At 54.2% G+C, this 10,089-nt stretch overlaps 1 protein-coding gene across 1 annotated transcript in view; it reads left to right on the top strand.

The window, feature by feature from the left end:
* Positions 1-866: 866 nt before the first annotated feature.
* LOC116523403 (pleckstrin homology domain-containing family G member 2-like) overlaps positions 867-10,089 on the top strand; it is a gene marked incomplete at its 3' end in the record, with an annotated part of 33,039 nt that continues 23,816 nt past the window's right edge. The window contains exon 1 of the mRNA XM_032238505.1: positions 867-1,322. The remainder of the gene's footprint in view (positions 1,323-10,089) is intronic.

Genomic DNA, 10,089 nt, shown 5'->3' with positions numbered 1-10,089 from the left:
AGAACAATTAGCCATTGGAACCGCTTGCCACCAGAAGTTGCGGTTGCCTCCATCACTGGAGGTTTTCAAAAAGAGACTGGACAGCCATTTGTCTGAAACGGTCCGGGGCCCGGCCTCCAGCTTGAGCAGGGGGTTGGACTAGAAGACCTCCAAGGTCCCTTTTGACTGATTCTATTATCCTATAATCCTAGAACATTTTAATCAGTGGAAAGGCTTCCTTCCACAAGTTGTGGTGGGGGCTTCCTCACCCGGGTCTCCTGCTTGAGCAGGGGGTTGGACTAGATGGCCTCCAAGGGCCCTCCCACCTCTATTCCGATGGATTGATTGAAATGATCCAGGGTCTCCTGCTTGAGCGGGGTGGTGGTGGTGGTGGTGGACTAGATGGCCTCCAAGGCCCCTTCCACCTCTATTCCGATGGATTGATTGAAATGATCCAGGGTCTCCTGCTTGAGCAGGGGGTTGGACTAGATGGCCTCCAGGGCCCCGCTCTAGTCTTCTAATCGCAGAGCGTCTTAGCCGAAAGTCGCACGGGGGAAGGGGGCGGGCTGCATCCCTGCACTCCGCTGCTTGGAAGCCCATCCGCCGCCGCCGCCCTCCCCGTCGCCTTTTCTACCTGCGAACAAAGGAGGGTTTCCCACCTGGTCCTCGGGCGATGCCCCTGGGGGACCCGAAGCCCCGCGCTGGGGAGGAAGGGGTTAAAGACCCCCCCCCACTCACCCAACAGGAAACTGCCTGGCAGGAGGGAGTGTGAGAGAATCCCTCTGCCCTCCCCCCTCGCAACGCTTCCCTTCCCACCCCTTGGCCTGCCCCTCCCTCCCTCCCTCCCTCCCCCGCCCCCTCCCTCCCCCTGCATCTTCCAGCTGGAATCTGTTGCTCGCCTCGTCTGGGCTGCAGCCGCCGCCGAGCTCCTCCAGCCCCCCCCCCGACCCCACCCCAAAATCTCCCCCGGCTCCCCGTTCTCCCCTCTCCCAGCCCCCCCCCTCCCACCGGACCTTGGGAAGAAAGGGGGCCGGGAGCTCCGCAAGATGTGAGCCCGGGAGAGGCGGAGGGAGGCGGCTGGGGGGGCTGCCTTGGCCCCTTCCCCACCCAGGCTGGGAACGGCGCGGCGATGGAGGGCGGCAGCAGCAGCGGAGCCCGCCTCGGAGGTCCCCGGGGCCATCGCTAGGGGAGCCCCGGCCGTGGGAGCGGGCGCCTCCGGGGATGGGTCGGAGCGAGAAGCCGGGGGGCGAATTCTTCTGAGTCCCGCCCGCCCCCTCCCCACCCTCGCTGGCAAGGCTTGCCCCGAGGCACCGACCGAGCCCTTCCCGAGCCCGCTCCGGACGGTGAGTAATTGGCCTGCGAAGCGGGGGGGGGGGGGTTCCACCGGCTCCCCATTTCCCCCTCTCCCACCCACCCACCCACGCGTGGGCTCGGCTCCTCCGGGGGATTAGTTGACCGGACCTCTGTGGAAGGTGTGGGGAGGGTCCCGTGTGGTTCCTGGGGGGGGGAGAAGAGGGGAAGCTGGGGGGTGTTTCAAACCCATCCCGACTCTTCCCCCTCCCCACCAATGTCTTCCCCTGGAGGGGGGGGGCAGATTGGGACCTCTCCAGGGGCTGCTTCCCTCCCCTCTGCCTCCTGGACTTTGGGGGGCCACCAGCCATCCCCATCAGATGGGGGGCATTTGATTGGCAGGCTAGCTAAGGGGGTAGACTTTGTCCCCCTCCCCCAAGGAACTGCCTGGGCCCCTGCGGGAAGGGAAAGATATTTATGGGTGCTCCTAGAAGCACCCCACATTCTGGCCCCTTCCTTGGTTGTTTCTGCTCCTGGGGGGGGGGCAAGAGGGAGAAGGTTCGGATGGATTGTGCCCCTCGGGAAGGGGCAATCCCTCAAAGGAGCAGGGCTGGGATGGACAACTTTCTGGGGGGAGGGGCTTTGATCTGGGGGGGGGGACTCCTTGCAGGGAGGGCCCCTCCTGAATTGGGATCCCCAGGGGTCTAGTCCTCTCCACAACTTTGCCTCCTCCTCATCTGGCGTCCTGCTAGATGAGCTTGCTAGTTTTTGGAATCCCACCTGAAGATTTACACCTGGTCAGGAGTTTGGGGCCGCTGGAAATGCCCTTCCTGGGGCTGAAAACACAGGCAGTCCTCGACTTACGACCACAGTTGTTAAGTGAGACATTTGTCAGGCAAGTTTTGCTCCAGTTTTACGACTTTCCCCATCACTGTTGTTAAGTGGATCACTGCAGTGGTTGAGTTAAAAAACCCCGTTGTTAAGCGAATCGCGATCCCCGGTTGACTTTGCTTGTCAGAAGGTCGCAAAAGGGGATCGCGTGACCCCAGGACCGTCATAAATAAAAGCCAATTTGCCCAACATCTGAATTCTGTATTCCGTGACTACGAGGATGCTACAATGGTCGTAAGTGTGGGGAAAAAACGGGTCGTAAGGCCCTTTTTCCAGTGCCGTTACTTCTAATGGTCGCTAAGTGAGTGGTTGTGATTCGGAGACTATCTGCAGACCCTGGAGGGAGCTGAGGTTGACTCCTGCTGGCTCCATTCTTCCACCCACAAACCTGGTGGAGGGGGGGGGGGTTGCAAAAAAAAGACTGCCTGCCTCCCCCCCCCCCCTTTCCTGCACAGCTTCTTGGCTGTCGGGCCCCATTTGGGATTTTCTGTAAACCAGCTTTGTGTAACTCACTTGGGGCTTACTTTTGGGGGGCAAGTGGGGGGGGGCTCTCTTGCCTTGGGGAGGGGGGAGGGAGGCCTTGCCCCTCGGTGCTCCCGCCTTGGGACGGTCCCCGCTGTGGCATCCTGAGTGAGGAAGTTGGTGGCAATTTGGCAAAACTTGGGAAGCCAGGATCCTGCTTTAAGGCTCTTCCTCCCAGCCATTGTTCCCAGAAACAGCAGGGAGAGAGAGAGAGAGAGGGATTCGGGATACAGAAATTGAAGGAAAAGGAGGCACTCTTGTCGGAGGGCCCATCCTTGGGGAGCTAACGGGCGGGGGGGGGGGGTCGTGCCCTGGTCCCACTCCTCCGGCATAGATCAGGGAGCGTTGCCGATTCTTTGTTCCCGGGACCTCCTGAGCATCCGGAGGGGAGGTGAAGGGTTCCTGCCTCCTTCGCTTTGGAATCTCAGGAATCGCCTTTTCTCGCAAAAGTCCTGGGAAAAGTTGTTGCTTTGTGGCGTTGCTAAGTTGCGTTGTTTGGTTGATTTAAGAGGAGGAGGGGGCTGTGAGTGACCCCCCCCTCCCGAAGACTGTGAGGAGGAGGGGGCGGGGAATCCCTCTCGGTCTCAGGTCCATAGGTTGCAAGGCTGCCTCCACTTTGTGGCCAGTGAGGGGGCTGGATGGGGAGGGGTTTTCGGTGGGGAGGGAAAGAAGGGTGCCTGGGAGAAGCCAGCTCCTTTCTGGACTTTTTGGGGGTGCCAGGGGAGGGGAGGGGGACGGGGAAACAAAGGGACCCGGCCGACTTGCAGGAAGAGGCGTGGAGAGTCGCCCCGAAGTGGTGAAACCTGGAATTTGGGAGGGGGGGTGGCAGCGGCTGCCAGGTGGGCTCCCAGAGAAGCCGAAAGGGGGCGGGGCCAAGCTCTCCTTCCTTTCCTCCTTCTCTGCCCCCCCTCCTTTGGCAGGTTTGATGCTGGGGGGGCTGGGGGGGGGCTTTCTTGCAACTCGGTGGGCGTCGGGCTGAAGCCTTCCTGGTCAAGTTTGTCTCTGAGGGCCCTGCATTCTGCAGAAGCTCAGAGGCACAGGGAGTCCTCGACTTATGACCACAACCAAGCCCCAAATTCCCGTGAGACGTTTGTTAGGCGAGCATTGCGCCATTTTTACGACCTTTCCTGCCACCGTTGTTAAGTGAATCGCCGCAGTTGACGAGTTAGTTAAGCGGATCGGGCTTCCTCCTTGGCTTTGTCGGGAGGTCGCTAAAAGGGGATCGCGTGACCAAGGGACGTTGCAGCCGTCATAAATGTGAGCCAGTTGCCCACGTGATGCTGCAACGGTTGTTAAGTGTGAAAAACGGCTATAAGTCTCTTCTTTCCATGTTGCTGTAACTTTGACAAAGTTGGAACTTCTCCGTAATAAATCCAAGGAGCATCGAAAGACAGAGTTGGAGGGGACCTTGGAGGTCTTCTAGTCCAACCCCCTGCTCAGGCAAGAGACCCCAGACCAGGGGTCTCCAAACTGGGCAACTTGTGGACTTCAGCTCCCAGAATTCCTCAGGCAACCAGTTGCCCCGATTGGAGACCCCTGCCCGAGATTATTCCAGACAAATCCAGACTTTGGCAGCTGAGCGAATGGCTGTAGGTCGAGAACTGCCTGAACTTAAGCCGAAGACTTCATGCTCTGCTGGTGATCTTCTGGGATCTTGTGATCGAATCCAGCAAGACAGACGAGCAGGAGAAGCCACTTTTCTTTGGATACCAACCGCAGGTGCAGGAAGAGGGAGGCAGGGAGGAAAACTCACCTCCACGCAGTCTCAGGTGTGTGTGTTTTTTTTAATGCCAGGTGGAGACACGTCCTTTGATGCGTTGCGGATCTCAGGCCAGTTTCTGGGGACTAGCTCAGATTCATGGTTTATGAGTGGACACACAAAAAAAAGGGGTGGGTGGGAAATCAGCCCGGCACCAATTCAGTCACCAGTTCTGCCAGCAGTTCTTTGGACCTCCCCCCCCAAAATGCTTGGGTCCTGATGACCCTCAGCGGGGTTAGGAGAAATCTTTGGTACTTATTGTTGGAGACATTTATTTCGATGGAAAAAAACAGAATGGCAATAAGAAAATAAAAGGAAGGAAGGAAGGAAGGAAGGAAGGAAGGAAGGAATGACAGAGTATCAGAATAATAGAGTTGGAAAGGGACCTTGGAGGTCTTCTAGTCCAACCCCTTGCTCAAGCCAGAAGACCTGGCTGGAGAATTCTGGGAGTTGAAGTCCACAAGTCTTAAAGTTGCCAAGTTTGGGAACCACTGAAATACTGGAACAATGCTGTTTCCCAAATCAGGCTGGGGAATTGGAGATTGCTCTCAGTTAGAGACTGGATGTGCTCATAACTTTTCCTTTGTATTTCAAACGAAGGTCCATTCATCCCAGGCCTGTGGAACAGCCCGCCACTGGGAGAAGGAGGAGCAGGGTCTTCCTAAACCTTATTTCAAAATGGTTCCGTTCCCTTGTGTTGTCCAAGCGATCCTCACAATAAAGGAGGATATTTGTAGCTCAGGGGTTGAACTGTGGTGGGCTCCTTGGGGTCTCTCTGAGCTTGCAGACGTTTCATGACCCAACTAGCTAATATCATCAGTGCTAGAAGAAGTGGCGTTTGCAGAGAAGAGGAGGAGGAGGACTGTGGGGTCCTGCGGTTTCGTGACCCAGCTAGGTAACATCATCAGTGCTAAGGAGCCGAGGTGGCGCAGTGGTTAAATGCAGCACTGCAGGCTACTTCAGCTGACTGCAGTTCTGCAGTTCGGCGGTTCAAATCTCACCGGCTCAGGGTTGACTCAGCCTTCCATCCTTCCGAGGTGGGTAAAATGAGGACCCGGATTGTTGTTGGGGGCAATATGCTGACTCTGTAAACCGCTTAGAGAGGGCTGAAAGCCCTATGAAGCGGTACATAAGTAACTATTGCTATTGCTATTGCTAGCAGTAGAAAGGGTGGTAGGGGAAACGTCGGAGGTGCCCCTTTTATTGTCCCACTTAGGAGAAGAAAATTAGGAATGCAGCCGCCGTTGAATCCTGAGATTTGGCAGCTCCTGGATTCCAAAGGCAGGAATTCCTGTGAGATTCCTGCCTTTCCACACCAACTTGATCCCAGCTGAGATAGATAGAAAGATGTATTGTTTTTTGTTTCTCGATTCGTCTTTCTCCTTCTTCTTCCATAGCCTCTTTCTTTCTTCCTTTGTTTCTGGCCCTCTCCCTCCCTCCCTCGCTCTCCCTCTTCCCTCTCAAACAGCATCAGCTGGAAAGTCCCGGGTTCAGATTTCACCGTGAATGGTTCCCGCCTGGGAATTCTGGAAGAGGAACACCTCTTGAGTGGGGGGGGGGGAGAAAGGCGGGGAGGCGGGCACCGAATTGGGGAAAGGACTTGGGTGGAAATAAAGGCCCCTTTGAGGGACTCCTGGAGAGCCTCAACATCTGCTCCCGTGCAGGAATCCAGATGGGAAAGTTGTGCTGGAAGGCGGTCAGCGAAAGGAGCCCTTTCGCCTCTCGAGGTCACCGCTCCATCCCCTTGTCCGGCTGTTTTCCCTAGTAGGATGAGGAACAGAATCTGCCTTTTGTCTCCACTAATTCCGTTCTTCCCGTTCTCCGGAATTAGAGAGAAAAACAACTCTCCCCCACTGTTGTCCCGAAGGTGATTTATTTTATTTTTTTTCTCCCCAAAGGCAACTGGATTTCCTTGGTTTCTTTTTCCTTCCAAAACATTTCACTTCTCATCCAAAAAGCTTATTCAGTTGTGAATAGGAAGAAATAGGAATCGAAGAGGCTTCTCGGATGGGAAGCGAAATGTTTTCGAAGAAAAATAAAACAAGGAAATCCGCTTGTCTCTTGGGGCAAAAAAAAGGACAGATAATCCTCAGTTTATGATCCCAAAAAGTATGTTGCTAAGTGAGAAATGTGTTAAGTGAGTTTTGCCCCATCTTAAAATCTTTTTTTTTTATTAATAATATGTATTTATAACCAATTTTTCCCTACAGTTGACAATATACTTGAAGATTGCTTTCTTAACATCCCATAGATCCATCTTATCTTACAACGGTCCTACTTCTTCTTCCCTCCCTCCCTCTTTCCTTCCCTCGTTTCTTCTCTCCTACTCCCCTTCCTTTCCTCCTTCCTTCCCTCCCTCCTTCCCCTTCTCTCCTTCCTTCCTTCCTTCCCTCCTTTCTTTTCTCCTTCTCTTTCTCTCCTTCCTTCCCCCCTTCCTTCTCTCCTACATTCCCTCCTTCCTTCCCTCCTTTCTTCTCTCCTTCTCTCCTTCCTTCCCTCCTTCCTTCCCTCCTTTCTTCTCTCCTTCTCTCCTTCCTTCCCTCCTTCCTTCCCTCCTTTCTTCTCTCCTTCCCTCCTTCCTTCCCTCCTTCCTTCCTTCCTTCCTTCCTTCCCTCCTTTCTTTTCTCCTTCTCTCCTTCCTTTCCCCCTTCCTTTCCTCCTTCCTTCCCCCCTTCTTTCTTGCCACGGTCATTAAGTGAACCCAGCTTCCCATTGACTTGGCTTGTCAGAAGGCCGCAAAAGAGGATCGCGTGACCCCCGGGACGCTGCGAACCGTCATAAATGCGAAGTAGTTGTCAAAAATCCGAATGTAAATCAGGTGGGCGTAGGGGATGCTGCAACGGTCGTTAAGCGTGGAAAAAATGTAACAAGTTGCTTTTTCAGTTCAGTTGTAGCTTCCGTCACTAAGTGGACTGTTGTAAGTCAAGGACTGCCTCTCCCTTTGCGACAAGCATGACCTGGAGGATTGAGGCATTCCGTAGACCAGTGTTTCTCAACCTTGGCGACTTTAAGTCCTGTGGACTTCAACTCCCAGAATTCCCCAGCCAGCGAGAGCTGGCTGGGGGATTCTGGGAGTTGAAGTCCACAGGATTTAAAGTTGCCAAGGTTGAGAAACACTGCCATAGATATTTCTTCACCCTTCTGGGCAACTTTTGCAAGATTCGAAGGGGCTCTTCAGATTAACAGAGTTGGAAGGGACCTTAGAGATCATCTAGTCCAACCCCCCGCCCAAGCAGGAGACCCTGCACCATTTCTGACAGATGGCATCCCAGTCTCTTCTTGAAAGCCTCCAGGGATGAAGCTCCCACAACTTCCAAAGGCAACTTCTGTTCCATGGGTGGATTGTTCTCACTGTCAGAAAATTCTTCCTTATTTCCAGGTTGAATCTCTCCTTGTCCAGTTTCCATCCATTTTTCCTTGTCTGGCCTTTGGAGAATCGCTTGACCCCCCCAGCTCCTCTCTGTGGCAGCCCCTCAAGTATTGGAAGATGCTCTCCTGTCTCCCCTGGTCCTTCTCTTCTCCAGGCTGGCCCTGCCCAGTTCCTGCAACCGTTCTTCATTTTCTGTTTTATTCAGGGGTGGAATCCAGCAGGTTCTGACAGATTCTGGAGAACCGGTAGCGGAAATTTTGAGTAGTTCGGAGAACCGGCAAATGCCACCTCTGGCCGGCTCCAGAGTGGGGAGAGAATGGAGATTTTGCAGCATCCTTCCCCTGGAGTGGGGAGAGAATGGACATTTTGCAGTATCCTTCCCCTGGAGTGGGGAGGGAATGGGGATTTTGCAGCATCCTTCCCGTGGAGTGGGGAGAGAATAGAGATTTTGCAGTATCCTTCCCGTGGAGTGGGGAGAGAATGGAGATTTTGCAGTATCCTTCCCGTGGAGTGGGGAGAGAATGGAGATTTTGCAGTATCCTTCCCGTGGAGTGGGGAGAGAATGGAGATTTTGCAGTATCCTTCCCCTGGAGTGGGGAGGGAATGGGGATTTTGCAGCATCCTTCCCGTGGAGTGGGGAGGGAATGGGGATTTTGCAGTATCCTTCCCGTGGAGTGGGGAGAGAATGGAGATTTTGCAGTATCCTTCCCCTGGAGTGGGGAGGGAATGGGGATTTTGCAGCATCCTTCCCGTGGAGTGGGGAGAGAATGGAGATTTTGCAGTATCCTTCCCGTGGAGTGGGGAGAGAATGGAGATTTTGCAGTATCCTTCCCCTGGAGTGGGGAGAGAATGGACATTTTGCAGTATCCTTCCCGTGGAGTGGGGAGGGAATGGGGATTTTGCAGTATCCTTCCCGTGGAGTGGGGAGAGAATGGAGATTTTGCAGTATCCTTCCCCTGGAGTGGGGAGGGAATGGGGATTTTGCAGCATCCTTCCCGTGGAGTGGGGAGAGAATGGAGATTTTGCAGTATCCTTCCCGTGGAGTGGGGAGAGAATGGAGATTTTGCAGTATCCTTCCCGTGGAGTGGGGAGAGAATGGACATTTTGCAGTATCCTTCCCGTGGAGTGGGGAGAGAATGGAGATTTTGCAGTATCCTTCCCGTGGAGTGGGGAGAGAATGGAGATTTTGCAGCATCCTTCCCGTGGAGTGGGGAGGGAATGGGGATTTTGCAGTATCCTTCCCCTGCCACGCCCACAGAACCGGTAGTAAAAAGAAAAATTGAATTTCACCACTGGTTTTCTTCTTCTTGGGTCTGCCCTCCTCCGAGCTCCAGTTGCTTCTTTCCATCGCCTTTCTTCTCCCCCCCCCACCCCGTTCCTAATTCTCCCCGCTGTCCTCTCCTGACCCCCCCTCCCAGTTCCTGGGATTCCTCCTTAAAGCGTGGCACCCCAAACCGGACTTCAGATGGGGGCTGGCCCACGCAGAGGAAAAAGGATTAAAGAATTCCCAGGGCTTAAATTCTACTTCTGTCGATGCAGCTGAAAGAAAAAAGAGCTGCCTTCGCCGTTTTCCAGCCCCTTCGTGCCAGGCCCCTGACTCACGGTCTGTTTGCAGGCTCCCTTTCTCTCCCCCCCCCCCTGCACGATTCCCTTAGCTGGGAGGACTGGGAAGAGGGAGGACGGCATCTTCCCAGCTCCCTAATTCCCGGGATAAATGCCACAGTCCAAGGTGCCACACCTGGAATTGAAGGAGAAGTCTGTTCCTCCTGCAGAGGGATTTTTTTTTTAATTTAGATTTTTAAAAGGAGGGAAGGAAGGAGAGAAGGAGAAAAGGAAGGAGGGAAGGAAGGAGAGAAGAAAGGAGGGAAGGAAGGAGGGAATGTAGGAGAGAAGGAAGGGGGAAGGAAGGGGGGAAGGAAGGGGAAAAGGAAGGAGAGAAAGAGAAGGAGAAAAGAAAGGAGGGAAGGAAGGAGAGAAGGAGAGAAGAAAGGAGGGAAGGAAGGAGGGAATGTAGGAGAGAAGGAGGGGGGAAGGAAGGAGGAAAGGAAGGGGGAAAGGAAGGAGAGAAAGAGAAGGAGAAAAGAAAGGAGGGAAGGAAGGAAGGAGAGGAGAGAAGGAGGGAAGGGGAAGGAGGGAGGGAAGGAAGGCGAGTAGGAGAGAAGAAACGAGGGAAGGAAAGAGGGAGGGAGGGAAGAAGAAGTAGGACCGTTGTAAGATAAGATGGATCTATGGGATGTTAAGAAAGCAATCTCCAAGTATATTGTCAACTGTAGGGAAA

The sequence above is a fragment of the Thamnophis elegans genome, unplaced genomic scaffold, assembly GCF_009769535.1.
Source record: "Thamnophis elegans isolate rThaEle1 unplaced genomic scaffold, rThaEle1.pri scaffold_257_arrow_ctg1, whole genome shotgun sequence".
NCBI lineage: Eukaryota > Metazoa > Chordata > Lepidosauria > Squamata > Colubridae > Thamnophis > Thamnophis elegans.
This window is presented reverse-complemented; position numbering and strand designations above follow the sequence as displayed.